Source organism: Coenobita brevimanus, chromosome 48 (assembly GCF_032717465.1).
Source record: "Coenobita brevimanus isolate Jiangsu-jjx chromosome 48, ASM3271746v2, whole genome shotgun sequence".
Taxonomy (NCBI): Eukaryota; Metazoa; Arthropoda; class Malacostraca; order Decapoda; family Coenobitidae; genus Coenobita; species Coenobita brevimanus.
In genome coordinates this window covers 6,462,505-6,474,448 of record NC_137001.1, presented here as the reverse complement: position 1 = coordinate 6,474,448, position 11,944 = coordinate 6,462,505, and positions in this window count along the sequence as shown.

Sequence of the window (11,944 nt, the reverse complement as noted above, 5' to 3'; positions counted from 1 at the left end):
AATAAGTACACAAGCCAGGACATTAATCAAAGGCCAATGAACATTGTAGGGTTTTACTTCTTCCAGGCACAGCTGAGGTACACTTGTAAAACATGGTGGCATATTTCCCTCTCACACTACCTTCGTCATCACTCCCTAATATTCATTGTCCGTTAACTGGCTGACTACTCTGTCTTTCACTGATTAACAGTCATTGTCTGACTGACTACTCTCCACTCTGTACTGGTCTCTGTCGGCTACCCTGAACACACTAAACTACGGTAGGAGGCACAATGATCCCTTTATATAACACCTTCCCCCCCCAGGTGACTCCATCTCCACAACAACACAGGATATTCTACAGCCTGGGAGGGAACTCACATTTTCCCACGTAATAATGCACTCAAATCAACATTACATAATAGCAATAATGACAAAAACAAATTCCTAAGATAAGATATGTCCATGTTTCTTGAATGTTCCTGCTATCACCAGACATAAAACTTTAGCCTAATCCTATGGCATAACAATTTCAAGAATGCTCCTCACAACTCCACATACAAAGCACTCATCTAATCCTATGGCACAACATATAATCTCTAAAATGTTCCTCATCTCCAGATATAAACCATTAACTTAATCATACAGCATAACACTTAATTTCTAGAATGTGTTCTTCACATCTCCAAACTTACATTAGCCTAATCCTACAGCAAAACACTTAATTTCTAGAGGGTTCCTCACACCTGCACATATAAACCACTAAGCTAATCCCACCTACACAACAGGGGAACAAATGGACCAGCCTCCTGTGCTGCATTATAAGGGCGTCACAATTTTATACATGCCAAAACCAGCAGATTAGGATTATTAAGGTTAGATTATGGAAATTTGTTAGGATAGGATAAATGTTGTAATGTTCAGCTGAGTCAACTTATAATAGGTTAAGTTAGGTAGGACAGGCAAAATCAGGTTAGGTATGGTCAAAGGTTAGGTTACAATAGGTTTGGTCTGGCTAAATTAAGTAAGGTTACAAAAACTTAGGTTGGGTAGGGTATGGGCAGGCTAGAATTAACAAAGTTATGTTCCAATCACCAGGCTCGGTTTGGGCAAACCACCAAAGATGAGCGGAAAATTTGTGAAAAAATCATATTCTAAGATGATGTCCATCTGTTTTGTGCACAAGATGGTGTCCGTTGAAATTCAAAATTGCACTATAAAAAAAAAAAAAGAAAAAAAAAGAAAAGAAGGGAAGGGGGGGCAAAATAAGGTGATATTGTGTCTCCTTGATGATTACCCCTCCAAGCTTCCACACAGACATACATACTATACATGGCATTTATCTCATATCTGCCATAAAATTGTACACAGCAAAAATATTAGTCATGCAGTTTAATTCATCATCATCATCATCATCCATGGCAACAGGGCCATGCAGAACTATGGAAAACCATCACAGGTAAAATCAGCCTTACAACCAGCTATTGTTCTGTTATCACAAACCAGAGAAGCAAAATCTACGAGTGGATGGAGTGGTTGGTCAGTGGGGTGTGCCAGCTGAAGTGGATGGGAATGGTAGTGCTTTGGTGGACATCTGTGCTTGTAAGGGGTTGGCAATAGCCAACACCTACTTTCGTCATAAGATGATCCACAGGTATACATGGAGAGTAATGAGGAGGATGGATGGTGAACTTGTTGAACGAAAGGCAATGATAGACTACGTGTGTGTGGATGAGCGAATGAGAAGACAAGTGTTGGATGCAAGAGTGTGGAGAGAATGGGGGAATGGAGTCTCGGACCATCACTTAGTGATGGCCAAGGTAAAGATGCAAAGAAAGTGGTTGAGGAGGTGAAGGGGAAGACAGGAGGAAGCAGCCCCTGTGAGAAGAGTGGAGAAATTGCATGATAGTGAGAAAATGACAGAGTATAAGAGCATAGTGGAAGAAAGATTGGGAAGGTATGAGCTAGAGCAGATGGAAGGGGTGGAAGACGTAAGATATTCACGGAAGAGATAGGCGCAACGTGTGAGGCGGTTTGTGGAGTGAGGAGATGCAAGGGTGTACAAGGGACAGCATGGTGGAATGATGAGGTGAAACGGGCGGTGGAACAAATGAAGAAGGCATAAGGTGAATGGTTGGCGAGTAGAGGTAGGGGAGAAGATGAGAGAGCGAAGAGAGAGGTATATGTGAGCAGGAGAAGGGAGGTTAAGAGACTGGTGAAGGAGAGTAAGAAGAAACTGGATGAAGAGTTTGGGAGGAATCTGAGTGTGAAATGGAGGGAGAGTAAGAAATTGTTTTGGAAGGAGGTAAAGAAAGTAAGGCAGTGTGAAAGGGGAAATAATAGGGGAGTGAAAGATAGGAATAATAGATTGTTGGTGGAGAAGAGAGAGAAATTGAGGAGATGGAAGGAGCACTTTGAGGATTTGTTGAATGTAGAGAGTGAGAGCAGTGTGAGTATAAGTGGTTGGGGAATGGCTGGGAGAAGAAGAGATGAGAGGAGGGAGGAAGAGATCAGTAGGGTGGAAGTAGTTGAAGCGATGAAGAAGATTAAGCTGGGACAGGCCCCAGGAATTGATGAAGTGTGTGGTGAAATGCTTAGGTATGAGGGTGAGATTGTTGTGGAGTGGGTATGGAAGTTGTGTAGATTGGCTTGGGAAGAGGGAAGGGTTCCAGAGGACTGGAAATCAGGTATAATTGTTCCTCTGTACAAAGGAAAAGGGGAGAGAGAAGTATGTGGTAACCATAGGGGTATTTGCCTTCTTAGTGTGACTGGTAAAATATATGGTAGAATACTCATTGATAGGGTTAGGCATATGACAGAGGAGCTAGTTGGAGAAGAACAAGGGGGATTTAGGAAGAGAAATGGGTGTGTAGATCAGATATTTGTTCTAAGATATTTAGTGGAGAAGTATCTAGAGAAGGGAAGGAAAGTGTATGCTGCCTTCATGGACTTGGAGAAAGCTTATGACAGAATAGATAGGCAAGGTATGTGGAAGGTATTAAGAATATGTGGAGTGGAGGGGAAATTGTTGAGTGCTGTGAAGAGTATGTACAAGGGAGCTAGGGCTACAGTGCGAGTGGATGGTGAGCTGAGTGAGTTCTTTGATCTCAATGTGGGACTAAAACAGGGGTGTGTGATGTCTCCATGGCTGTTTAATATATATATGGATGGGGTTGTAAAGGAGGTGCAAGGTAGGGCAGTGGATGTGGGGCTGGCCCTAATGAATGTGGGTGAGATTTGGAAGCTTCTGGTGTTGCTGTTTGCTGATGATACAGTATTGTTGAGTGAAGATGAATAGGAGTTGCAAGGTTTGGTGAATGAATTTGGGACAGTGTGTAGGAGGAGGAAGCTGAAAGTTAATGTAAACAAAAGTAAAGTTATGGTGTTTGAGAGGAATGAAGTCACAGAGTGGCAGTGAGGTTGGATGGTGAGGATATGGCGAATGTGAGTGCATTCAAGTACTTGGGTAGTGTGATGAGTAAGGATGGAACTTTGGGGGATGAAGTATGTGAAAGGGTACAGCAGGGAAGGACGGTTGTTGGTACACTGAAAGCAGTGATGAGAAATAGGGAGGTGAGTATGGAAGTTAAGAAGTCACTGCATGATGGTATTGTGATCCCTACCCTGACGTATAGAAGCGAGGCGTGGACCTTGCAAGAGGGGAACAAGTCAAGAGTGAGAGCAGTGGAAATGAGTTACTTGAGAGGAGCATGTGGAGTGACGTGGAGGGACAGGTTGACGAATGAAGAAGTGAAGGAACATTGTGGGGTAGATGTGGCTGTGGTTGAGAAGATTAGGAGAAATACACTGAGGTGGTTTGGACATGTGGAGAGAATGGAGAATGAAGACTGACTAAGAGGGTGTATGTAGGTGAGGTGGAGGGAGGGAGAGGGAGGGGTAGACCGAGGATGAGGTGGAGGGATGGAGATGAGAGGTATATGAGGGAGGGGGGGGGAGTTGGGGGGAGGGTAGTCAAATGGTGGGTGACAGAGTGTCTTGGAGGCATTTTGTCTGCAGCCACCCATTGCGGGATTAGGGCGTCAGGCTATAGACAGATATAGATAGATAGATAGATAGTTTAATTCATCATCATCATCATCCATGGCAACAGGGCCATGCAGAACTATGGAAAACCATCACAGGTAAAATCAGCCTTACAACCAGATATTGTTCTGTCATCACAGACCAGAGGAGCAAAATCTGGATTCAAATCTGAACCAGATCAGGATCTGCCCCACGATCTATCAATGAGTACAAACAGAAGAGGCCTTAATTACAGTCAAATGTGCTAATTTGCTAATGTTCTATTCATTACATAAATTGTAATGCTCATTTTTGTGTTGAATCATCACATAATATAACAATATTATTATGGATGAAATGACAAATAATTTGAAAAGCATGACGGGATTATAAACTGGAAGTTCGTTTGACCAGCTATTGCTTACATCCAAGCCTGCTGCTCACTCACGGACACAGACTTCCCCACTTTGGTATCTTACTTGTCAATCATACCAAAAACAAGACAACACATGAAGCTGTTGGGATTTACTAAGTCATATCCACAGCCTCATGGTTTCTGGCTCATCCAAATTAAGTTCTCTGACCATTTTATAACAAATGCTCTCACTTCTCTTCCTGGCAAGCTACTTACATATCCACAAATATTTTCTAGTCATACTCCACTTCTTTAATCACTAACATAGCCAGACTTGCAGCATCCTGGTTGGTGGTCATCACTTCTTTTTTTTCTTTTTCCACACTCATGCCTGCATTAGTAAAACTTAAGAGAACGGCCATCATTCATCTGGCACTCACAGGGAAATATATATTTTTTCTTTTGTTTGGACAGAACTACCCACATGACCATCTTCTGAAATTTCATTCTCTTGCTATTGCTCCTGTGATTGTTATTAACCCTTTCAGATTCCGAAGACGCAATTTCGAGTCATCGTAAATCCAACAGTTGAGATTCTGATGACTCGAATTCGAGTCATATGAAACAGCATTGTTTTTTTTTGCATGTTTTGCATATCCTATCCGGGCTTGTTCTAAATACACTATCCTGTTTATCCTTTTTGAACTATTTGGTTATACACTGACAAGTATATCAGACAGATATGCATAATAAATTCGCTTTTAACATGAATATCAGCCAGCATGGATATTTGCCTGTGTGACAGTGAGAGCTTTCGCTTTTCTCTATGAAAACTAACGTAAATTGCCATAACCTATATATCAATGGAAAGGTACTTTACTGTAGACTGACATGGTGCAATCAAATTTCATGTAACTCTAATACTTTTTTTTTTTTTTTACAAATATTTTTCTACGGAAGGGTGTGTGATTTTTCCTTTTCGGCTAACTTCTACTTGTCGTAATGGCCTTTTGGCTACCGTATTTACCTTTTTCAACCGTACTATGATAAAGAGCAACTATTTAGCTTTAAAATGGAACCACATTTATTAGTCTACCATAAAAAGTTAGTGTACAGTGGCCAATTAAGTACAAATATCGCTGCACGAGGCACCTGTATGTGCGCCAGGCTGAATCTGGCACAGACACAATCGGTGGAAGGCCGAAAATCTCAAAGGGTTAATTGAATATATCTCCATGTGACCATGGCTTAACCACAGGCTGGATAGCACCATCAGGTGGCTTAACCACAGGCTGGATAGCACCATCATGTGGCTTACCACAGGCTGGATAGCACCATCACATGGCTTACCACAGGCTGGATAGCACCATCATGTGGCTTAACCACAGGCTGGATAGCACCATCACGTGGCTTACCACAGGCTGGATAGCACCATCATGTGGCTTAACCACAGGCTGGATAGCACCATCACGTTGCTTACCACAGGATGGATAGTACCATCATGTGGCTTAAACACAGGCTGGATAGTACCATCATGTGGCTTAACCTTTTCAGGTCACTAATTGGTTCCAGCCTGAGAAACCGCTTTTTTTTTGGGGGGGGGGGGGGGAAATCAAGGTTTGTAAATTAGAAACATAACAGTCATGCATAAGGAGCTAATATGCATCTGTCTACAAAATATTAGGGCTCCACTTACCATACAAGAGCTGGAATAATGATAGGAAGCTGCATAGCAAGTGGTGTGTGGTTTCCTAAATCAGTGCATTTCTGTATACAAAATGAAAGAAAAACACTCCTACTAACCTAAAATCATAAATCTTTGTTTATTTCTTCTCAACTGGATTGTGTAATACCCAGGAAATGAGTCAATGTTGAGAAATACTGATAACATTCACTAGCTGCCTGCCACAGTTTTGAGTCGAAGGCAAATGGGTGAACCACAATTGTGGCCAGGACACTTGTACTGATACAGCCACAATTGTGGCCAGGAGACTTGTACTGATACAGCCACAATTGTGGCCAGGAGACTTGTACTGATACAGCCACAATTGTGGCCAGAAGACTTATACTGATACAGCCACAATTGTGGCCAGAAATCTTGTACTGATACAGCCACAATTGTGGCAGAAGACTTGTACTGATACAGCCACAATTGTGGTCAGGAGACTCATACTGATACAGCCACAATTCTGGTCAGGAGACTTGTACTGATACAGCCACAATTGTGGTCAGGAGACTTGTACTGATACAGCCACGATCATGGCCAGGAGACTTGTACTGATACAGCCACGATCGTGGCCAGGAGACCTGAAAGGGTTAAACATGGGGTGGATAACACTGACTCGTGGCTTAACCACAGGGTGGATACCACTGTCTCATTTTTGCTATGCTTGGCCACTGCTACCCTGGGACGGTTTTCTAAACTTCCCTCCATCTCCTGGCCTGTGAACACCTCAGGGATGTCCCTGGGCAGGTATGGAGGCAGAAACATTGCTTCAGCCCTGTGATGGACTAGCAGCTTTTGGCATCCCTCCCATATCTTTACAGCAGTGACCCTTCCCACCTTTGTTGGGTCAACCCTAACCTTGGGCCACCAATCCCAGTCTTCAGATTTGCAGCCCATCCTTTTACCAGGATTTATTTTACCCTGTTGAGGGCAGACATATTGGTACCATCCCAGGACACAGATGGTCAACCCATCCCACACCATCCTGGGATTATCATCCCTGTCCTGAGGCCTGACATCCTCTCCTTGGATGAGGCACAAGTAATCAGGGACAAATGAACTTTTTTGGGGGGGCTGTAGGCTAAACCAGATACTGGGGCTCCTACCCAGGGAAGGGGCCCCCATCATGAGGTCTTGTGTGATGCCAGTCACTGTAGTTACATCATTTATCATTGGATTTTTTTTTTTTTTTTTTTTTCAATGTTGGGGGCCATGGCTGTAAGGTATTCAGCCTAGTGATTAATCTACCCCTGCAAGTCACCTCTTGACTGGGCATAATTAGTTGACACCAAGCCATTAGGACGGACTGTCCTGTCTTAACATGGGCACTATCTTTTAAATCACAATCTGAATTCCTGTTTGTGATGCCATGCCATTGTGAATGACTGTCCCATCATAATATGGGCACAGCACATCTTGTGTCATAGATCACACTCTGAATACCTATTGGTGGCATCATCCATCCATCCATCATCCAATCTTTTGTTGCCCCATGAGGACTGTAGAAACCCGGGGCTAGGCAAGTTGGTCCTGACATTTAAAATGAGTGACCAGCCTCACTCATCCCCGCATGGCATTATGTGAGCAATAAATCCCAACCACCCATTGGATATAAACCTGCACTGGCTCAATCCAATTGGAGCACCTAAATTACCCACTAAACCACCATGTACAATAATTTGGTTATTTGGTTACCACCTAGCATAGTAAATGGCTTCCTGGAGTACAAGAGCCATTTGGCTTGTCACTCAGTGTAGAGTCACCCATAGGCAGAATGAAGAGGAAAGAATGAAGGAAAGAAAGTCAGAAGAGGAAGGAAGGGAGGAAAGGGCAGACACCCACAGCAGCAGTACATAGAGTGAGTGGATGGTGAGTGCTCCCACCCACCACCAATTGGTGGCATCCAGCCATCACAAATGATCATCACATCCAACCTCAAAAACAACTTGGTTTACTTTCAAGGCCACTTCCTTCTGTCCATGGGAGACTCTACACTAAGTGACAGGACAAATGGTTTCCTATACACCAGGAAACCATTTACTATGCTGGGTGGTAACCATATAACCAAATTACGGTGTCTGGTGGTATAGTGGGTAATTAAGGCGCTCCAATCAGATTGGACCTGTGCAGGTTTTTATCCATGGGATGGTTGAGTTTATTGCTCACATAATGCCATTCAGGAATGAGTGAGGCTGGTCATTCTCATCTTAACCTGTCGCATCCCATTGACGTATATATACGTCCAAATGTTTTGTCACTGACTCCTGTTGATGTTTATAAACGCGCCGCAATTGCAAGGTCTGTTATTTGCACATTTTACAAATTTCCAACGTGATTTTTGATACGTATACACGGGACACCTTCCTCTACCCTATGCCAGGCAGGGGCAATGCCTTACCCAGCATGACCTCCCTACCCCGGGCACGCCATTGTCTCGGCAACTCACCTGTTACCAGTGACCTGGCTAGTAAAGACACGTCGCACCACGGTACAAAATTCAAGGCCAGAGTGATTCCCCAATCGATGACAATGTGGAGGACAAAGTTTATGTAGCATTAGAGGAAGAAATGATGATCAGGTAAAGTCACCAAAAAAGGTGCGGTATGTCAACGTGTTTGGTGAGTGAAACAATGCTTATATCGCCTATATTAGTGTGAAAAGCAATAAACTCTTGTACTACATATAAATTCCTACCAAATAAATAAATAAATACCATTTATGAGTGGTTTGAAATAGTTACCCCTCCCATAGAATATGTTTTCTCTGGAGCCAGGTCCCATAGAAAACACAGTGAGGAAAGGGTATTGTTACCTGTACCAGCATTTTAACCCCCTATGGGTGGGCATCTTATCAAGTATACCACCGTGTGGAGCAGCATATTTTCGGAAAAATAAAGTATCAAGGAATAAGCATAAACATGCATAATTCGATGAAAATGGATAAAAAACGAAGACAAGAGGTGTTACATGCGCAGTAATACATCTCTGCTGGCTGTGGGAGGAGGAGGGGAGTGAGGGAGAAGAGTGGGCAGGCAGCTAATCACCAGGCGCACCTGGGGGGAAGCTAACAAACTATTCATTCATTTGCTTTTTCTTCACCACTGAACACTATATTTATTATTTATGCTTTCTTTACACTATTCATTGTCTTCAAAATCTTATGTATGTGTTTTCTATTTTACTTGAACACTTACAACAATATAACTTACATATGTATATGGTATTTTACTTGAACAAATATAACACTACAACTTATACCTAGAGAGAGAGAGAGAGAGATAGACAGACAGACAGACAGACAGAGATATTCTATTTTACTTGTTTCAAGGTTTGGGAGAATTGAGGGCAGGACAATAGGTGACAAGGATGCCTCATCACCCAATTTCACCAATAAATTACGACCGAAAATGGCTGGACATTACGTAACGTCATCCGCCTCCTCACGCATGGACGTTACGTAACGTCGCCTGCCTGTTAGGGGTTAAACCTTAGGTGAGCGATTTCTCTTTGAATTTTCAATGTTCTCATAATAAGCGGAGGTTTTAGTAAAAAAAAAAATTTTAAAAATTGAAAATCTGCTGGGATTGGGGGAAGTCATTGATTAAAAATCTGCCAGGATGGGGCGGGTTAAATGTCAGGACCAACGTGCCTAGCCCTGCACTCCTACGCTCCTCATGGGGTAACACAAGATTAGATGATGAATGAATGAAAATACTTTCAACAGATTCCCAGGTCTTTTTCTTTCACAGCTATTAAAACTTTATCATATCTTGCCCTTCTGCCAAGTTCCATCATACCCTCTGTTTATATGCCTTCATATTATCATGCATTTAGCTGGATGTAAGGTGTTCCTATTATACTGCACATCTCCTAGTGCATAGTAATTTGGGTGAAAGAATACACTGTGTCGGTGAAAAATGTACACCACAAACATATCATGTACTAATGCTATTAATGGTGACATATCTTACTTGATTTCTGCCCAATATTTTTCACGGGATACTTGACATTAGTGATCTAAGCACCCAGCTCATGCTCTAACTTGCAATTGAAGTACCCCCCTCCCCATGACAAAAATAAAGCTTGAGGAGGCAAAAGTACCATAAAAATTGTGTTCCATTAGACCTGCCCCAGTTAAGTGAAAACAAAGATTACTCTCACTATAAGGTGGAGCACTTGCCATGTGCTTAGACATAATTATCTCATAATAAAATGTCATACAAAAAGGTAAGCTGCTAACCATAGACCAACAATACATACATGTACAATATTTTTGTGTACAGATGTTGTGCAGGATATAGTGTACATTTCTGCCCAGTTTACTGTGTACTAAATGAATGCGCTGTACTCCTGTACAACTATCACGGTGAATAGCCCTCTCCTAATACAGTGCACTCTCAATATAATCAACTAATTTGTACCAGACCCTTGACATTACAGCCGAACACCATGCTGTTCAGTAATTTCCCAGGCGTTGTGGCTTTTACTGAACAAAGACTGTTAAATATACAGCACTGTTTGGCCGTAACTCATACACAATAACATACAGGTAGGTCTAAATGGTTATTTTCTTAATAAATGCTCTATTTACTAACTGATGTTTTTATTCTTACCTTTCTGGGAGTAATTGCACTGCAATGAAAGACTGCAAATAGACCTCGGATAAATCTACGTACATTTGTCATTCAGTATTTACATGGAAAGTGTTGGTAAAGAAAACTGACACTGTACATTACCTGTTACATTAAATACTACTGATCAGAGAATAGCAAAACAAACAGTACAGAACAGCTGCATGTACATTAAACATAAACTGCATTCCACCACTGGCACAGTCATTGAAAACCACTACAAATCTGCACTATACTGTACATTGCCCATACACTACTGTACATTTGTTGTTCGGTATTTACAGGGAAAGTGTGGGTAAACTCACTGTATATCAGCTGTTACATTAAATATTGTACTGTATTACCTAACAGAGTATAGCAATGCAAACAGTACAGAACAGCTGCATGTATATTAAACATGTGTTTAATGCACACACAGTGTGTGTGTGTGTGGGGGGGGGGACACAATGCTGGTAGGTGTTTCCTGCGCATCCATTCTATTACTGTACCAAACGAAGTTCTTTAAAAGAACGTTCGGCCAACTCAAAGTGGTCGTTAAAACTGAAATTCATTGAAAGAGGGTTCAGTACATTAAGGGTTTACTGTATCTAGAGTTTCATATTATTTTATCACTCATGGTTAATGGTGTCTTGGCTCAGTAGATCGTATGACATGCTACATGAGGGGTGGCCTGCCGCAAGTACCAATAGTAGCTAAAGGCGCTCTACAGACCAAAGCACTCGTTTTTTTTTTTTTTCTACAATCCACTTATAAAAATTTTCCATTACAGACGAGCAGTTAGCTGTAATTTATAAGAGTCATGTGCGCTCTCAGCTTGAATACTGCTCACCCTTGTGGAATGGATGTGGAGAGGTTGCATTAAAACAATTACACAAAATTCAGAACAAGGCTGTTAGAATTATTAACAACCCTGCCACTACAAATAAACTACCTCCCCTACAAGTACGAAGGAATGTTGCCTCCTTGCATTATTTTACAGATATTTTCATGGCAAATGCTCAGACGAAGTTGCATCCATGTTGCCACCTCTCCATTCCTTCCCTCGTGCTACACGGGCATCTGGTAGCGCTCATGACTGGAATGTCATTCAGTCATATTGCAGAACTTCTGCCTATCAGAATTGTTTCATTCCCCGAACTGTATCTCTTTGGAACTCACTTTCCCGGAGTTGTTTCCCTCCAAACTTAAACCTACAGCTGTTCAAGTCTAACTGTTACAGATATTTTATGAA